Raw genomic sequence first — 15,468 nt, forward strand, 5'->3', positions numbered from 1 at the left:
AGTGGTCACTGCACCAAGCCTGACAGAGCTCCAGAAGGGTTTGGACAATGCTGTCAGGCACATGTTGATTCTTGGAGCTGTTCTGTGTAGGGCCAGGAGATGGACTTTGAGGATCCTTGTGGGTCCCTTCCAACTCAGCTATGATGCTACGATCATAAAATACAAGATAAGAAATGTTTCTCTTCCATTATGTGGGTTGCCCATCATCTCAGTTTGTGAGACCACAGTGAAGGTGCTTGGCTCTTTACTTGGAAAGGTGAGGAACTGTAAGAGTGTGAGAGCACAGGAGACAGTGCTCTGCTGCAAGGGTGCCCTGCAGACATGTCAGCTGAGAAGGGCATTTCCCATCCCTCTCAGAATTCAATCTTGAGTCTCATCTTATTTATGATGAAGTAGGGGATTAAATAATGACAGTGTAGTTTTCTGTCTCTCCCTTTTTTTTTTTTTTAAGGTGAAAATAAGAGTATATTTCTATTTGCCAGAGATGTGGATAAAGTTAGAAAATACAACATAAATGCTACTCTAAATGTCAAAAAATTTAAACAACAATTAAAAAGAGCCAAAGCTTTATTTTAATCTTCCAGTATTTTTTCTAGCTAATTTTATTATTCTTCTAGTTTCTGCAATTTTTAAACATCTGGGATCAGCAGTGCCTTTTTGCACCAGCCACAGTGCTATGATACTGTTCACCCCCCTCCAATGAGCTTTGTTCAGGGATCAGCTCCTGCAAAGATGCTCAAGTCAGAGCAGAAAGTGAGGCAACCCAATTCGCATGCAGTCTGTCTCTGCTCACACCTCTTGGGGCATCAGGTGAGGAAAGACGTGACAAGAAGCATGACACAGGAGGAATCTTGACTCTCTGTCTTCTTCTCTCCTGCTGCCACAGGGAGAGCCTTGAAGCAGTACTGATGCTGTGTCTTTGTATGGTACAAAGGTTCCTGCCAGTACTCTCAGAGACATATCAGCCTGGTTTTCTTCTGGGTTCCTGTGGTCAACAGCTGACAGAGTAGTACTTTCAGTGCTGATAGTTGATGCACTTTCACACCAGGGTCTCACAGCTTGGACTATACCATCAGATGTGGTAAACTGTAGGGATGAATAAATGATGACAGAGTTGAGACCACCTTTAATTCATGTGTTCTTTCTCCTGGCTGCAGAAATTGGAGAGACAACTGAAATAGTTGGAAACACCCTGAAAATGAGGGAAATCACCTTCAATAAAGGTCTTGTGGCCTCCTGCCATATCTACTTAAAGTGTTCTGGAACACAGAAAGCAATCCCCCAGGTCGTGAAACCACTCACTTGGAGAGGAGTGACAGAATGATCTGGTCTAAAATGAGAACCTGGTGCTCTTCTGAGAAATGAGCAACCTCTTCTCTGCAATACTGTAAACATTAACAGGAATTTCTCAGACATGCCATTCCTTGAGTATTATTGTTTGAAAAGTAGAGCTTGTCCAGGAGGACAATTGGCTTCAGCACAGGCTGTAAAAGTGCATCTTCACAATAGGTCATTTTTTGACTCTAAGTCATATAGTGACTAAGCCAAGCAAATTCCATGGGGTAAACATTAATTTGTTCTGTTTAATTGCTAATTTTGGTGCATCTGTTAGGTATCAGTGTCCACCACAGCTGCTGGAGCTGGTTGCTGGTCTGAGTACCGACTAAGGAAGTCCTGACTATGCAGTTGGACCCATTTTATTCTTTTTCAAATAAGTAGAACCTAGCCTAGATCAGCAGAAATTAATCCCCTCCCAGAATAATGGGATTCTCTTTGAAGTCATTAAGACTGCAAAGGTTTATTCTACCTCCTTGTGAATTCCCACACCTCTGTAGATGCTTAGGTTTCCCTCACACCAGGGAGGTCTAGAAATTAATTGCCTTAACTTGCAAGCAGATAGTCAGATTGCTACCTCATTACCAGCTATCATTTGTCTATAAGGCTGCAGACTTCCTAGGGGTCTGCATGACTCTTCACAATCTGGATGGACTGTGCACTGCTCCAGCACCATTGTTAGGGGGTTCTGACCTTCTTCCCATTGAAAGATAGTGCAATTTTTATGCCTATATAGAGACTACACTTATATTCAGATCCTTTTAGCCTTGTCTTCTGCTCTCTGCTTCAGAGGAGAATACACTTATAGGTGCACATACAGGTATATGTATGCATTTGGACTTGCTGGGACTGTCTGTACTCAAGCTCTACCGATCCACTTTTCACCCAATAGGTGATAAAACAAAAAGTCATGATGTATCTGGGCAATTTGGACTCTCAGTAGACTATAATCTCTTCCTGGATTCAAAAATCTATGGTAAATGTGAATTCTCTAGGGCAACCTCAGTTAGCCCATCACGAGTGTGTGTATGAAGTCCTGCATGCTGTGGGGCAATACTAAAGCCCAACACCTTAACACAAAGAACACACCTCTCTCTTGCACTGATTCATTAAGATCTCACATTTGTTCTTTCCTTATTTTACCTGACTCTAAAAATAAGCCATGGAAACAGCTTCTGTGCCCTATCTTGGACCCTTTTCATTACGCCTGTGGGTTTGTCTGCACCTTGTTATTCACTGAAATAGCAACTCCAGAGAATGATACTGCCTTGATATATCTATCTAAAAGCAAGGAACAGAACAAATAGCATTATATGGTTTTTGCTTTGCTACACAAAGCAGATCAAAAGGAGCCAGTTATCCATATTGCTCACCTAAATATTTCTCCTCATTTTTACTCATAATGTGAGTGCCCTCCTGAATGGGAAGCTCTAGACAGAACCAGCTTTCCTAGTACATTAGCAGTTCTTATTTCTGGGCAGCAGCAGATAAACTGTAGTGAATACATGAGGGGACATTTTCCTTTTGTGGTTCTTTTGAGATTACTGATGGCATTTCAGTATTTTCCCTCTAGTACATCTCATTTTTTGCCTAATCACCTCATTACTATATCCTTCTTATTACAGGCAGGCACGAACTAGCAAGCTGCGAGAAAATATGTCCAGTTTCAAGCTATCTGCAATCAGCATCTCATCTTGAGAGAAGATCCAGGTTTTTTGAGACAAATAATTGATCTGTGATTCATCCTTGTGATTTTAATAGGCCAAAATTACACCCACGGACAAAAACCCTCTTAAGAAGTAGGGTGCTTGAGACTAGGATCTATATTTTGCAGTGTGGGTTCTATTTTGACATTTAAAATATCCTTACACTAGCTTATCTGCGTAAGATAATAAGTGTCTTGGACAAGTAAAATGATACAGATAATTTGGTTTAACTTTTTACAAGATGAGTTGCTCATACGTGTTCTCTGTTTCCTTGGATACTAGAGATTTCATGTCACAGTTCAGCTACACATACATTTTCTATTCCATTACAGCACCTGGAGCATGAATGAAAAATCCCCAGAAATTGTTAAGACATGAACAAGACTGCAGGAGTAACCTCAAGCAGAAACATTCTCATCAGGGTCAGATAGAATGGGTAAAGTGGATGGGTAAAGTTCATCAAGTGGATGATTTACCCAAGTGGATGGGTAAAGTTCATCATCTGCATAGGTTTCTTGATAAGGCCCTGTCTTCTTTTCTTGCATATGAATATTTTCTTCCCTTCCCATTCTGGGGCTGCAGTTTTTGCTTTTGACATCTACCTGACTAGCAGCTCAAAAGATAATTAATTAGACTATGTGCATAGTTTGGATTGAAGGCCAGTCCAGTGCATTTCAAAACCGGATTTCATAAGCCTTTGCACACTCATAAGTGTGTGACAATAATCAGAAGTTTCACTCTCAAAGCTACACTTAGGTGTACGGGTTGATTTACTAATCTTACTATCCAGGTCACAGACAAATTCAATTTTTTTTTTGTTCACTTGTGAATATCTGCCTAGCATTTTTCAGTCACGAATATTTTTCCAGAAATGGACAGATTACTGACTAATTCCAAAGCTGTTAATATCATTAACAGCCAAGCTGGCTTAAACAGTTTCATAAAATTTGACCAGATAACTTTTGATGAGACTTCTTTAGTCTGGATAAAAGGGCAGGGAAGACCTAGAAAAACCTGGTGAGTTCTTCCAATTTTAGATGGTGGTTTCTTTGTGTTTAGCAAACCTAGGTAGACCTTTCCCATCAATGTCCTGAGTTATTCTGAAAATTCGAACAACTTTTATCATTTACAATATCTTACAGCAACGAGTGATACAAGTTAACTGTGTGTTTTATGAGAAGCCACCTCCTTGTGCTTGTCTGGAACCTGCCTATGAGTATTTCAGTTGATGCTCCTGAAGTTTTGTGTTGGAAGAGACCATGACAAACATCCAACTCCTTTAAGTCACTCAACAATTTACAGACCATTGAGTTCTGCCCCTTTCCAGTCTGCAGAGTCTTAAATTGTTCAAATTTCTATCAGAGGAAAGCTGCTCTCTAGCTTCACAAATCTTACTTCTTTCTCTGTAATTTCTCAATTCTTTGACTTTTTCTAAGCTATTTCAAACAAAATGCAGCGTCAGAGACACAGATATATCATAGCCAAACACACAGCGGTATAATAGCATTCACTGTTTAGTCTCTCTCCACCTCTGCATTTCCAGCTTCCTTCAGAGGGAGGGGAACATGTTTGAGCTACACAGTGCCAAGGCTCTGCAGTGGTCATTGAATCAGGAAAGCAAAATGCCATTACAGGTGACACCAGAGGTTTATCTTATCTCCTTCTTCACATCAGTGAAGGTTGGTGCTCGGTGTCAGCATTGTTACTGAGAGTACACCACTGGCACCTGCACACCCCTTAAGCTACCTGGGGATTTCACTAACTCTGGAAGATACTCCGAGAAGCAATCTGGCAGATTTGGAGCCCCTCTGCAATGGCAACATCTGCCTAGTGGGAAAAAAAGTCAGCATGAATCAAGTCAGTATAATGAAAGGCACTGGCAAAGCCACCTGGATTCCCAGATGTGTTCTTGCCCATGATGTAGGAAGGCGGGCTGGGAGAAACCTACCACCCACTAGGGACGGTCTTTTGTTTCCAAAAGGCATCAAGGGATATTAATAGCCCATGGCTTGTGGAGTAATAGTATCCTAGGAAGTGCATTAGAAATCACTTTCTAAGGAGGCTTGCAAACTTTGTTTTTATTGGATATACCACAGAAGAAGTCCTAACAAGGGTGATGACTCCTGCTGCATAAGAAGACTAGGGGCTTGCGGTTGGGGAGGGTTCTTGCACTGTGAAGCCTCTTTAAGGCAGGATAATTAACTCCAATTCCCTCCCAAGAGGATGGTTTGCTTCATGACTAATGCTCAGCACAGTTAAGTGGCATAGCTAGAGCTCTTGGCAAAGCAACATATGGTGTTTTCGAGCGTTATAGATGTTTCATTTCATATGTTTCCCACTCTGTTACCTTGTGACACTCCACAGCACCACTTTGCTCTGTTTACTATTGCTGTGCTAATCCTTTATACCTTTGTTTTCAAATGTTAACTATTTACAGTATTGACAACAGAAACTCACAATACAACGATAGGCATACCTGTAAATGCACCTTTTTGGGGGTTTCTTGTAATTAAGACTCCAAACTATGTCATATCATATCATCATGGCTGGGCTTCGCGAACGAAGATTTGGGAAGGCTTTATCCACATTTGTTACAGGCACGTTGGTGACTTATGAGGCCAATACGTGACAGACATATCCGGTTGCAAAAGGCACAACAGAAAGACTCCTTAGATGAAGTATTCAGCAAGACACGGTTCTTCCTGCGTTGCCTTTTCTCCTCGAGAGAGATCCTGCGTGTGTTCTCAAAGGCTTCCGCTGCGTTATAGATGCTGTGTCTCCAAGCCTCCCGATTTGAGGCCAGAGTGGACCAATTATGGTGATCAATATGGCCAAGGCTGAGATGTTGTTTCAGGGAGTCCTTGTATCTTTTCTTCGGGGCTCCTCTCTTGCGGCAGCCAGTGGCAAGTTCACCATAGAGCAAGATCTTAGGGAGGCGGTGGTCCTTCATCCTTGAGACGTGCCCTGCCCAACGCAGCTGTGTTCTCATCAGCATGGCCTCTACACTTGTGACTGCTGCTTGCTCAAGAACAGATGTATTGGTCACATAATCTGACCAGTGGATGTTTAAGATTGTACGGAGGCAGCGCTGATGGAAGCGTTCTAGGAGACGCAGGTGGTGGCGGTAGATGACCCATGATTCGGAACCATACAAGAGAGTAGACAGCACTATGGCTTTGTAAACACTGATCTTGGTGCTTTTCTTCAAGTGTTTATTACGCCATACTCTTTTGTGGAGTTTTCCGAAAGCACTGTATGCCTTTGCCAACCTGTTGTCTATCTCCCCGTCAATCTTGCCATCCGAGGAGATGAGGCTACCTAGGTAATTAAACTGTTGGACTGATTTGAGCTCTGATTCGCCAATGGTGATATGGGGATGATGGAAGACTTCCTGAGGTGCAGGTTGATGGAGAACTTCTGTCTTCTTTAGGCTGACTTCCAGCCCAAAGAGCTCAGCAGCATCTGCAAAGCAGGATGTTAAATGTTGCAGAGCTGCTTCTGTGTGGGCAACAAGGGCGGCATCATCAGCATAAAGCAGCTCCCGGACAAGATGGTTTAGGGTCTTGGTGTGGGCCTTCAGACGCCTTAGATTGAACAGGCTTCCATCAGTACGATATCGAATGTAGATACCGTCCTGATCGTCGAGGTCTGCTGTGGCCCTTTGGAGCATCATGCTAAAAAAGATTGTGAATAAGGTAGGAGCGAGAACGCAGCCTTGTTTCACACCATTCTTAATTAAAAAGGGCTCAGAAAGTGTGTTGCCATACCTGACTTGGCCGTGCTGATCCTCATGAAGTGAGATGATCATTTTAAGGAACTTGGGGGGACAACCTAAACGTTCCAAAATCTGCCATAGACCTTTTCTGCTCACAGTATCAAAAGCCTTGGTGAGGTCGACAAAGGTTACATAAAGACCTTTGTTCTGTTCCCTACATTTCTCTTGCAGTTGTCTGAGAACAAATACCATGTCTGTGGTGCTTCTGTTGGCTCTGAAACCACACTGACTTTCAGGTAGGATCCCTTCAGCTATAGTGGGTATTAGTCTGTTCAAGAGTATTCTTGCCAGGATTTTGCCAGCAATGGAGAGCAGAGTAATACCACGGTAGTTTGAGCAGTCAGATTTAATACCTTTCTTCTTATACAAAGTGATGATGACAGCATCACGAAGGTCTGATGGTAGTTCACCGAGCTCCCAGCAGCGCACCACAAACTCGTGAAATTTGGTGTGGAGTGCAAGGCCCCCATGTTTCCAGACTTCAGGTGGAATTCCATCAACCCCAGCTGCCTTGCCGATTTTTACCTGCTGTATGGCCTTGAGGGTTTCTTCTAAAGTGGGGGCTGTATCCAATTCATACTTTACTGGTTGTTGTGTGATGGACTGAATTGCTGAGTCTTGGACCACACGGTTGGTACTGAAAAGAGTTTGAAAGTGTTCAGACCATCGATTCAGAATGGAGGTTTTATCTGTTAGAAGCGTTTGGCCATCAGCACTGAGTAGAGGGCTTTGAACCTGGTATGTAGGCCCGTATGCTGTCTTCAAGGCTTCATAGAAACCTTTGTGATCACCCATATCTGCGCATAATTGAGTTTTTACAGCTAGATCGATCCACCACTTGTTCTGGATGTCACGGAGTTTCTGTTGGAGCTTGCTGCATGCGAGACGAAAGGCTGTTTTTCTTGCGTGACAGGATGGCAGTGCAAGGTGTGCTTGGTGGGCGGTTCTCTTCTTCCTCAACAAGTCCTGGATTTCTTGATTGTTTTCGTCAAACCAGTCCTTGTTCTTCTTGAGGGAGAACCCTAAGGATTCTTCGGAGGATTGCAGAATGCTGTTTTTAATATGCTGCCAGGTAGTTTCAGGAGAGGAATCTGCAGAAACTGTGGAACGGTCTTCAAGCCTAGTTTGAAGGTTTGCCTGGAATCTCTCTCTTACTGTGGCTGATTGGAGATTGTTAACTTGGAGTTTTCTCCTTGTGATGTTGCCCATTTTGGGTTTGAATTTAAGATTGAAGCTGAGTTTGCAGCGCACAAGCCGATGGTCTGTCTGGCATTCTGCACTGGGCATCACGCGGGTATGGAGGACATCGCGAACATCTCTCCGTCGCACCAGGACATAATCGATGAGATGCCAATGCTTAGATCTGGGGTGCATCCAGGTTTTTGATCACAGACTCCGTCGCTGCTTTCCCTCATTTGTGCACTCATGAGTTGGGAACTCTTTGTGCAAAGCACCAAGGTCTTGGTTTTATGCCAACTAGAAACTCAATACACGGTTTGACCGCTTGTCTTGTGTTCTTTGGAACAACAGCATTTTCATTTGCACAAGTAGCCTTTACATAAACAAGCTTGGTTCAGAAGCAGGCAGGAAGATACATACACACAGAGAGCATAAAGCCCAGCCACACCAAGCGGGTCTTACCAGTTAGTACAGCGTGTTTATTCATGGAATCACATTTGCCCTCTCTGGAAAAGCCATTGTGGTATTTTCTGCAGAGTCTAATGAGCCAGTCCCAGAACAATCCTTCTGAGTCATCAGTTTCCATTTGCACAAACCTGGTGTCAAATGAAACGATAGGGGGGCAGATAATGATTAATCCAGGAAAGACACAAAACTTATCAGATTACCATTAAACAATGGTCAAATTCAGACGGAAAATGCCTCCCACCCAGCTCACGAAAAGGAATAGGGTAGTGGACTTCTTACTACTAAAGCTTGTCATCACAGCTTATTTCCTACAAATATACATTGCAACTAATTCAATTAAAAGTAATGGGAAAAAGATAGCAGGTTAAAGGTGAAATTGCCGGCCTTATTTTATCTGAAAATATCACCTGAAATCAAATCAAATTAGCATGACTGTAGGTCTAATCTATGAATTGTACAGGTAGAGAATGTGGATTGCATATTACCTATATGAGCTAACATATGCATATCGTAGGGTGGTGAGATACTGGAACAGGTTGCCCAGAGGAGCTGTGGATATCCCATCCCTGGGAGTGCTCAAGGCTAGGTTGGATGGAGCCTGGAGCAACCTGATCTAGTGGAAGGTGTCCCTCCCCATCAGAGGGGGCTTGAACGAGACAGTCTTCAAGGTCCTTTCCAACCCAAACCATTCCATGACCCTATGAAAACTTATTCACATTCACAGGACTGATGGTAGAGTGAAACGGAATGTTTCAAAGAGTGGCTACAGGGTGGCAAACTGCACTGTCCTGGGCTGCTGAGAATGGAGGTGGACTCACCTCAGAAGCCAGGATCAAGTCAGGATAGTGACTGTCTCAAGCTCTAAATTCCAAATGCTGTGGCATGTAAGGAGCTGGAGTCCTCTCGAACCTCTGTAAGGGATTGGCTGGACATGACCCCAACCCCATAGAAATACAAATGGTTTTCAGCCCCTCTTCTGATGAGTTTTAAATCCCTCGGGATAAAATAAAGCAAGAGAACACAATCCAGCTAAATTAAAAAAAAATGTTAAAAAGTCACATGTTGTAATTAGTTACCCAAGCCACATCTACGAATGGCAGAGCAGCTGAAGAGTAAATCATAGCCAACTAAATCAAATGGAACCAAGTGTAGTAAGATAGTTCTATTGCTGGTTCAAAATCAAACTGACCTATAACTTTTGACTGCTCAGAAAAAAACCATATGGGCCTATTTCATTCACACTGCTGACTTTCTTTCCAACAACCACTTTTTTTGATTTTTGAAGTATAGAAAAAGTGTAATCTAGAGTGCTTAGTCACTGCAGTATATATTGCTGCAGTTTATTTTTCTTGATTTATATCCAGGTTTACAATGATTTGTGGGTTTAAAAAAACCCCGTATCTCTTAATTTGAGTTTGATATCGACTGTGTCAAGTCCCCACAGAAGAGACAAAAATCTAGATAATTTATTTTACTTTAAGGTGATATGAATAAATCCAGTAACTTGCTTGTATTCCCCGATAATTGATCAAAGTTCATTTTCTGTTTGGGCAATATTTTATGTCAATCACTTGTTTCACTCACTAGATAAGCTTGGTAAATGATGTGATGTGATAAAAGCAAGGTAAATTGAGCAATGATACTTGTGGGTGAACATTCTATCTGATAAACATGTTTTTGTACTGACGTAAAGCTCATTTTCTGCAAAGCTGAGCTTTGTAGCCTAATGGTGCATCATTCTCCCACCTGACAAGTCACAGGACTTTCTTCTATCCTGCCTTTTTATGTGTAAATATGGAATGCATATGTGATGCAAACAAATTCAGGAATCAAGTCAAGAGTATCATCATTTGAACCAAATGTGCCCCCTGTTTTGGCTTCAGAGTAGGAAATTTAAAGTAGCAGGCCTGCAGGGAGCATAGTGATTAGCTGTGTTCCCATACTAAACCATAAATGCATCTATGGTTTACTAAATATCAGGTGTTGGAATATTACCCTGTGATAATAATACCATAATTATAATAATGCTACCACATTAATAACAATAATAGCACATAATTATAATAATGCCATATAAATAACAGATCCTGGAAAAAAAATCAATACAAAACTGGATTGCCATAAAAAAGGAACTAACACTGACAGAATGTGTAACACATATTTGCACACACACATCCACCTCACGTGGACTTTGCCTAGCTGGTCTGTTCATTAAATTAACATCATGACTAGCCTTCTCACTAATCTTTCTACTCAAAATCCCATCATTCACCCCCCCACAACTTCCCCTCTAACAAAACCCTCATAACCACAAAAACCACTCCTTGAACACGACCATGAATTTAAGCTTCTTTGACCAATTCACAAGCCCATCCCTCTTAAGAATCCCCTAATTCTTCTTTCAATATTATTCCCTGCCCTACTACTTCCCACACCTGACAACCAATGAGTTGCCAACCACCTTTCCACTCCTGAACTAAGACTCTTTCACCTAATTACAAAATGACACAAATGAGTTTTAATCCCAACATCTCTAATAACAATCCTACTGATAACTGACTTTCTAGGCCTACTATCACATACATTCACCCTCACCACTCAATCACATTGAATGTATGTTTTTTACTGTCAAAGTCTGTGGTGCACAAGTTATTGCAAGACCCTTCCCGTGAGATTCCTAAACTGCCTTTATTTTGCCAGATAAGATTATCAGCCTCCCAGTCTGGCCCAAGCCACGCTCAGTAACTTCCACACTGTTTTTAGAAAAAGTCCCCTTCTGGGCAGAGACATAGGAAAACACGTATTTTAAACCCTAAATACATGCTTGAGATTTTTTCTTGTGGTAAGTCTTCACGGTTTCCCCGTTAGCTGAAGAAGTTTCTTTTGTTTGAAAATTAGTTTTTGATTCTTTCTTTTTTAATACAAAATAAATATATCTAATGATGACCCAACATGTAGCTACCCCGTGTAGGCCTGTGAAGTGTTCTTTATGGTGCTGTACACCTCTTCAGAACGTGTACAGGTCAGACGGCAGGGCAGCACCTACCAGCTTGCTCTCGTGGGCGTGACCCGCGGCGGCTCTCAGAGGCAAACTGTGCACTGCCAGACCTCTGTCAGCCACGCAGTCAAAAGTCCTGGGCACAGCAAACAGCCAGCAAGCACCTACAGCTTTACTACCAAGAAATTTCAGAACTGATGACTTCTTTCTACCTCTGTGACTTTTTCCCCGGCAGACAGTAATTTCACAGTATTTACATTGAAAAAAGGTATTAAAGGCATATGGGAAACAAAACGTGTATGTATTCTATTTTAAGTTGTAAGATGGTCACCCTTCATTATCAAAGAGATGTTTCAGCTCAGTCTGGAGCTTTGCAGGCAGCTCTAACAGCTGTGTCTGCAGCACTGTCAGCTTGGCTGTATGTCATTTCAACTCTAAGTCTCAAAAATGCTTTTCTAAAGAGGTGTCAACATTCAGCCCATAGAAATGTTGAAAAACTAAAGTCCCAATGCAGTTATAGTCTTAGCAATTGCAAATTTATTGGCAAGTATTTTCAGATTAATTTTAAAGTGTCCTCCCATTAAGAACAGGACAGAACAATTTGCTTCTTTGCATTTAGGTCCTGGTATCTGAAGGAAAACTTCATCTATATTTATGTTGTCTTCTCTGATTGTAATAAATGGGATATCTACACACTTTTTGTGAGGAAGTGAAATTTCCTAAGAGAAAAATGTCATGCAATGTCAGGAAAGAAATTGCCATAATTATATACATTTGCATTTGCAAATATCTTTCATTTCAAGTGGCTTTACAAATCCTAACTTTTGCTCAGGCTTAGTCTTTGCACGGGCATGTCTAAAACTCATGCACACATTTCCAGTAAGGTCCCATGAATTTATTTGCACAGAAGGTGCAAAATCACAGGTGCCTTTAGCAAGCACTGAAAGCAAAATGGCATAAAGGAAAGCCTGCTATGGAAAGGAAGGGATTATATTATTATTGTTATTTGTCAAAGTAATGTTTTGCGAACGCTTTCCAGCTCTTATTTGTATCCAAGGCCCTGTTGGAGTAAAGCCATAAAAGGACCATCACTGAGTCCAGAGGTGTTGGATCAGGCCTTCCTATTATATTCTCCCACACCAGAACATTTGAGGTGCCACTTGAATAGCCCTGGTCCTTTTTTTTTTTGTCTCACTGGCATGACATCTGCCTATATAATCACCAGCTCTCTTCGTGGTGGCAGTCTGTTCATTCCCCAGCTAACATTAAACTAGCTCTAACTAACCAGAAAGAAATTAATTAATTTAACACCTCAGGCTGCAGCACCTGGGCCTTTAAATAGGATTCCTGGCAGATCTGTGCTTGTCTGAAACATATTCTACTGCAAATGCACTGCTGTAGGTAGTAGGTCCCTCAACAGCAGAGTTTCTAGCTGGGTCTACCAGGTCAACTGTGTAGAAGTCAACAGGAGAACACTAGCCAAAAAAGGTGCTGATTAAAACAGAATTGCCCTACTACATGCAGAAAATTCTGGGACACAAGAGAAGTTAAATAGATTCCCAAAAGTTAAAACTCTAATATTAATTAGTCAAGCTGTAGGAGCACATTTGCAGCTTCCTAAGCCAGCAGTAAGGCTGAGCTGAAGTAAATCATTTTATGTCTGCTATGAACTGCACTCAATCGAAGGAAATAAAAATAATCCCTATTAACCTAATGACCTCTTTATTTGCCAAAAGTAATTTATTTTACTTAGGAAAGTCAGGTTTGGCCTCTAATATCTAACATGTTTGGCCTCTGCTGGCAAAGGTAATGTCTGGAAGACATTTAATATATTGACAAAAGGCAAGAAAAACGAAAATGTCCTTAAGACTAATGAAGGAGATACCTTGAACAGCAGAATTAATGTTTCTCTTCCTGATTTACATTGGCATAGTCCAGGTTGTTACATTCTTACTTTTCTACAGACCGAACTTTAAACTGTACTTAGAAATCAAACTTTTGCCAATATTATCAAGAGTGAGAGGCCTGCATATTTCTGGATTGTGCATAAAACTTCCAAAATGTGAACAGGCATTCTATAGGACCAGTTCAATATTCGATTATTTGATTAATTTCTCTATCAATATTACTTATTTTTATTTTCCAGAAGACATTTAAGACTTTTTTCAGCTTAAATATTTATGTTAATCTTTATATTGGATTGTATTTTATTCAAAACATAAACACAATTATGCTCTGGTCTGCTAACCATTTAGGCAGTTATGAAGATAACAGTAGTTAAGCCCCTTAATTTCACATGCACCAAAAGTGTTTACGATCCGGTTTCTGGCTACGTCATTAATATTTTCAGAGTGTGCAGTTTTCTGGAACAGTTCTGCAAGCAATGCATAAAATTTGTAATACTGATCCACCTCTGGCTTTTAGACAATGGGCTTTTGCTCAGCCAGTTCAAATGAAAATGCAACAGTAACCGCTTTAAACCAGCTTTTCAATTATATCCACTGGGAGTACTAATGCAAATGCAGGTAAATTTATCAATATTGCTAATTACTAGCCTTTATAATAAGGGCAACACCTGCTTTAGTTCAGATGGGGAGCATTTGGCTTTGGAACAAAAGAGCCCAAGGTAGATCTACCCTCCATGGTGCAGGGAAACTGCATAGGCAGTGTCCATGCCTCCCAGTCAGCACCCAGCAGATGGCATACACGTGTGCAGTCAGTGCGAAAATGTCCTCAGGACTGGTTGTAGCATGACAGAAAATGGCATTTACTGAGAGAAAACAGATAGTCTTGATGATGTTTCATGAGCTCTGACAGCTGCTGCCATCTCAGGTGCTTCCCACAGAAGGTTTACCACACATCGGGAGGAATGCTTAGACATCTCAGACATCGGTCTGGGGTTTGGTCAATCAGTACAATTTCGTATCACATTTACTTGTGGATGCTGTGTTTAATGCAACATTTTTTTGGTCAGATGGAGCCTAACTCAGAAGAAGTGCATATTGAGAGCCATGGCCTGACTCACTAATTAGCACACTGAACCACACCATGACTGAAATGTTCTAAGCTTTGCTATTATAAATAAAAAACAACTGGAAGAATTTGATGTTTGTGTTTTGGACTAACATTAGTTCCTGCGCCTTAAGTCTCAGGAGTTGCACTGGGGTTGCACATGCACCTGTAAATTCCCTTTCTTCTAACTGCTGATTGTGACTCAAGCAGTTATCTTTCTTTTAATTTCCTTGCTCCTCTGCAACCTTTATAAACAGGGTTTTAACCTTTCTGGCACACCAGACATAGCAATATAAGGAAAGCATTCTGATAATGTACAATAAAGAGAGATAAGATAGAACTGTCAGATAAGGAATGATAGTTAAGCTTATTTTTAGAAGTGTTTAAAACCAGAACATATATATGTATCAGTAGGTTCCCACAAGAATGTGTCCTGAGGCTACCAATGAAGTACTGGGATGGGGATTGTGCAACATATTCCCCAGTACCTTGGAGTCTTAGACCACAAGTATTTGTTTTATGGGGGACCTACTCAGCCAAGTTATCTGTGCATGTACCTGGTTATGGGATTTGACTCTTGGACTAGGATTTAATACTAACATACAAGTGACATGACACAGCAGACAGGCACAGGCCCAGTCTGAACTAGTGTCCCCATGGCCAAGAAACAGCTCTTATTTCCTGTAGATGGTCCAGCAGCAGTGGTAGGAAGGGCAATGTCAGCACCTGCTTCTTCATCCACCCAAGTACAATCTCACCTGATAAAAGCAAAGCCATGTAAGAGCTTTAAATATGTTTTGGTCACTTCCATTTGCATATTTCTGGGAGTAAGTCATGACACGACACTTAAGAGTCAGATTTGAAAGGCTCAGCATTTCCTTTTGACTTCATGGCTAAGGGCACATCATTGTGCCTTTCCCCTTACCCTTGCAGGAGCCTTTATTAATGCAAACACAATAAAAGCAACTGTGATGTGAAAAATAACCTGGCAGACA

At 41.4% G+C, this 15,468-nt stretch overlaps 1 long non-coding RNA gene across 1 annotated transcript; it reads right to left on the reverse strand.

The window, feature by feature from the left end:
• Positions 1 to 583: 583 nt before the first annotated feature.
• Positions 584 to 9,424, reverse strand: LOC116781022. Its single transcript, XR_004354746.1, has 3 exons — positions 9,282 to 9,424; positions 8,458 to 8,591; positions 584 to 1,192 (listed from the first exon to the last, which is right to left on the reverse strand). It is a non-coding gene; the product is annotated as an uncharacterized LOC116781022 (long non-coding RNA).
• Positions 9,425 to 15,468: the final 6,044 nt, after the last annotated feature.

This window comes from Chiroxiphia lanceolata, chromosome Z (assembly GCF_009829145.1).
Source record: "Chiroxiphia lanceolata isolate bChiLan1 chromosome Z, bChiLan1.pri, whole genome shotgun sequence".
Taxonomy (NCBI): domain Eukaryota; kingdom Metazoa; phylum Chordata; class Aves; order Passeriformes; family Pipridae; genus Chiroxiphia; species Chiroxiphia lanceolata.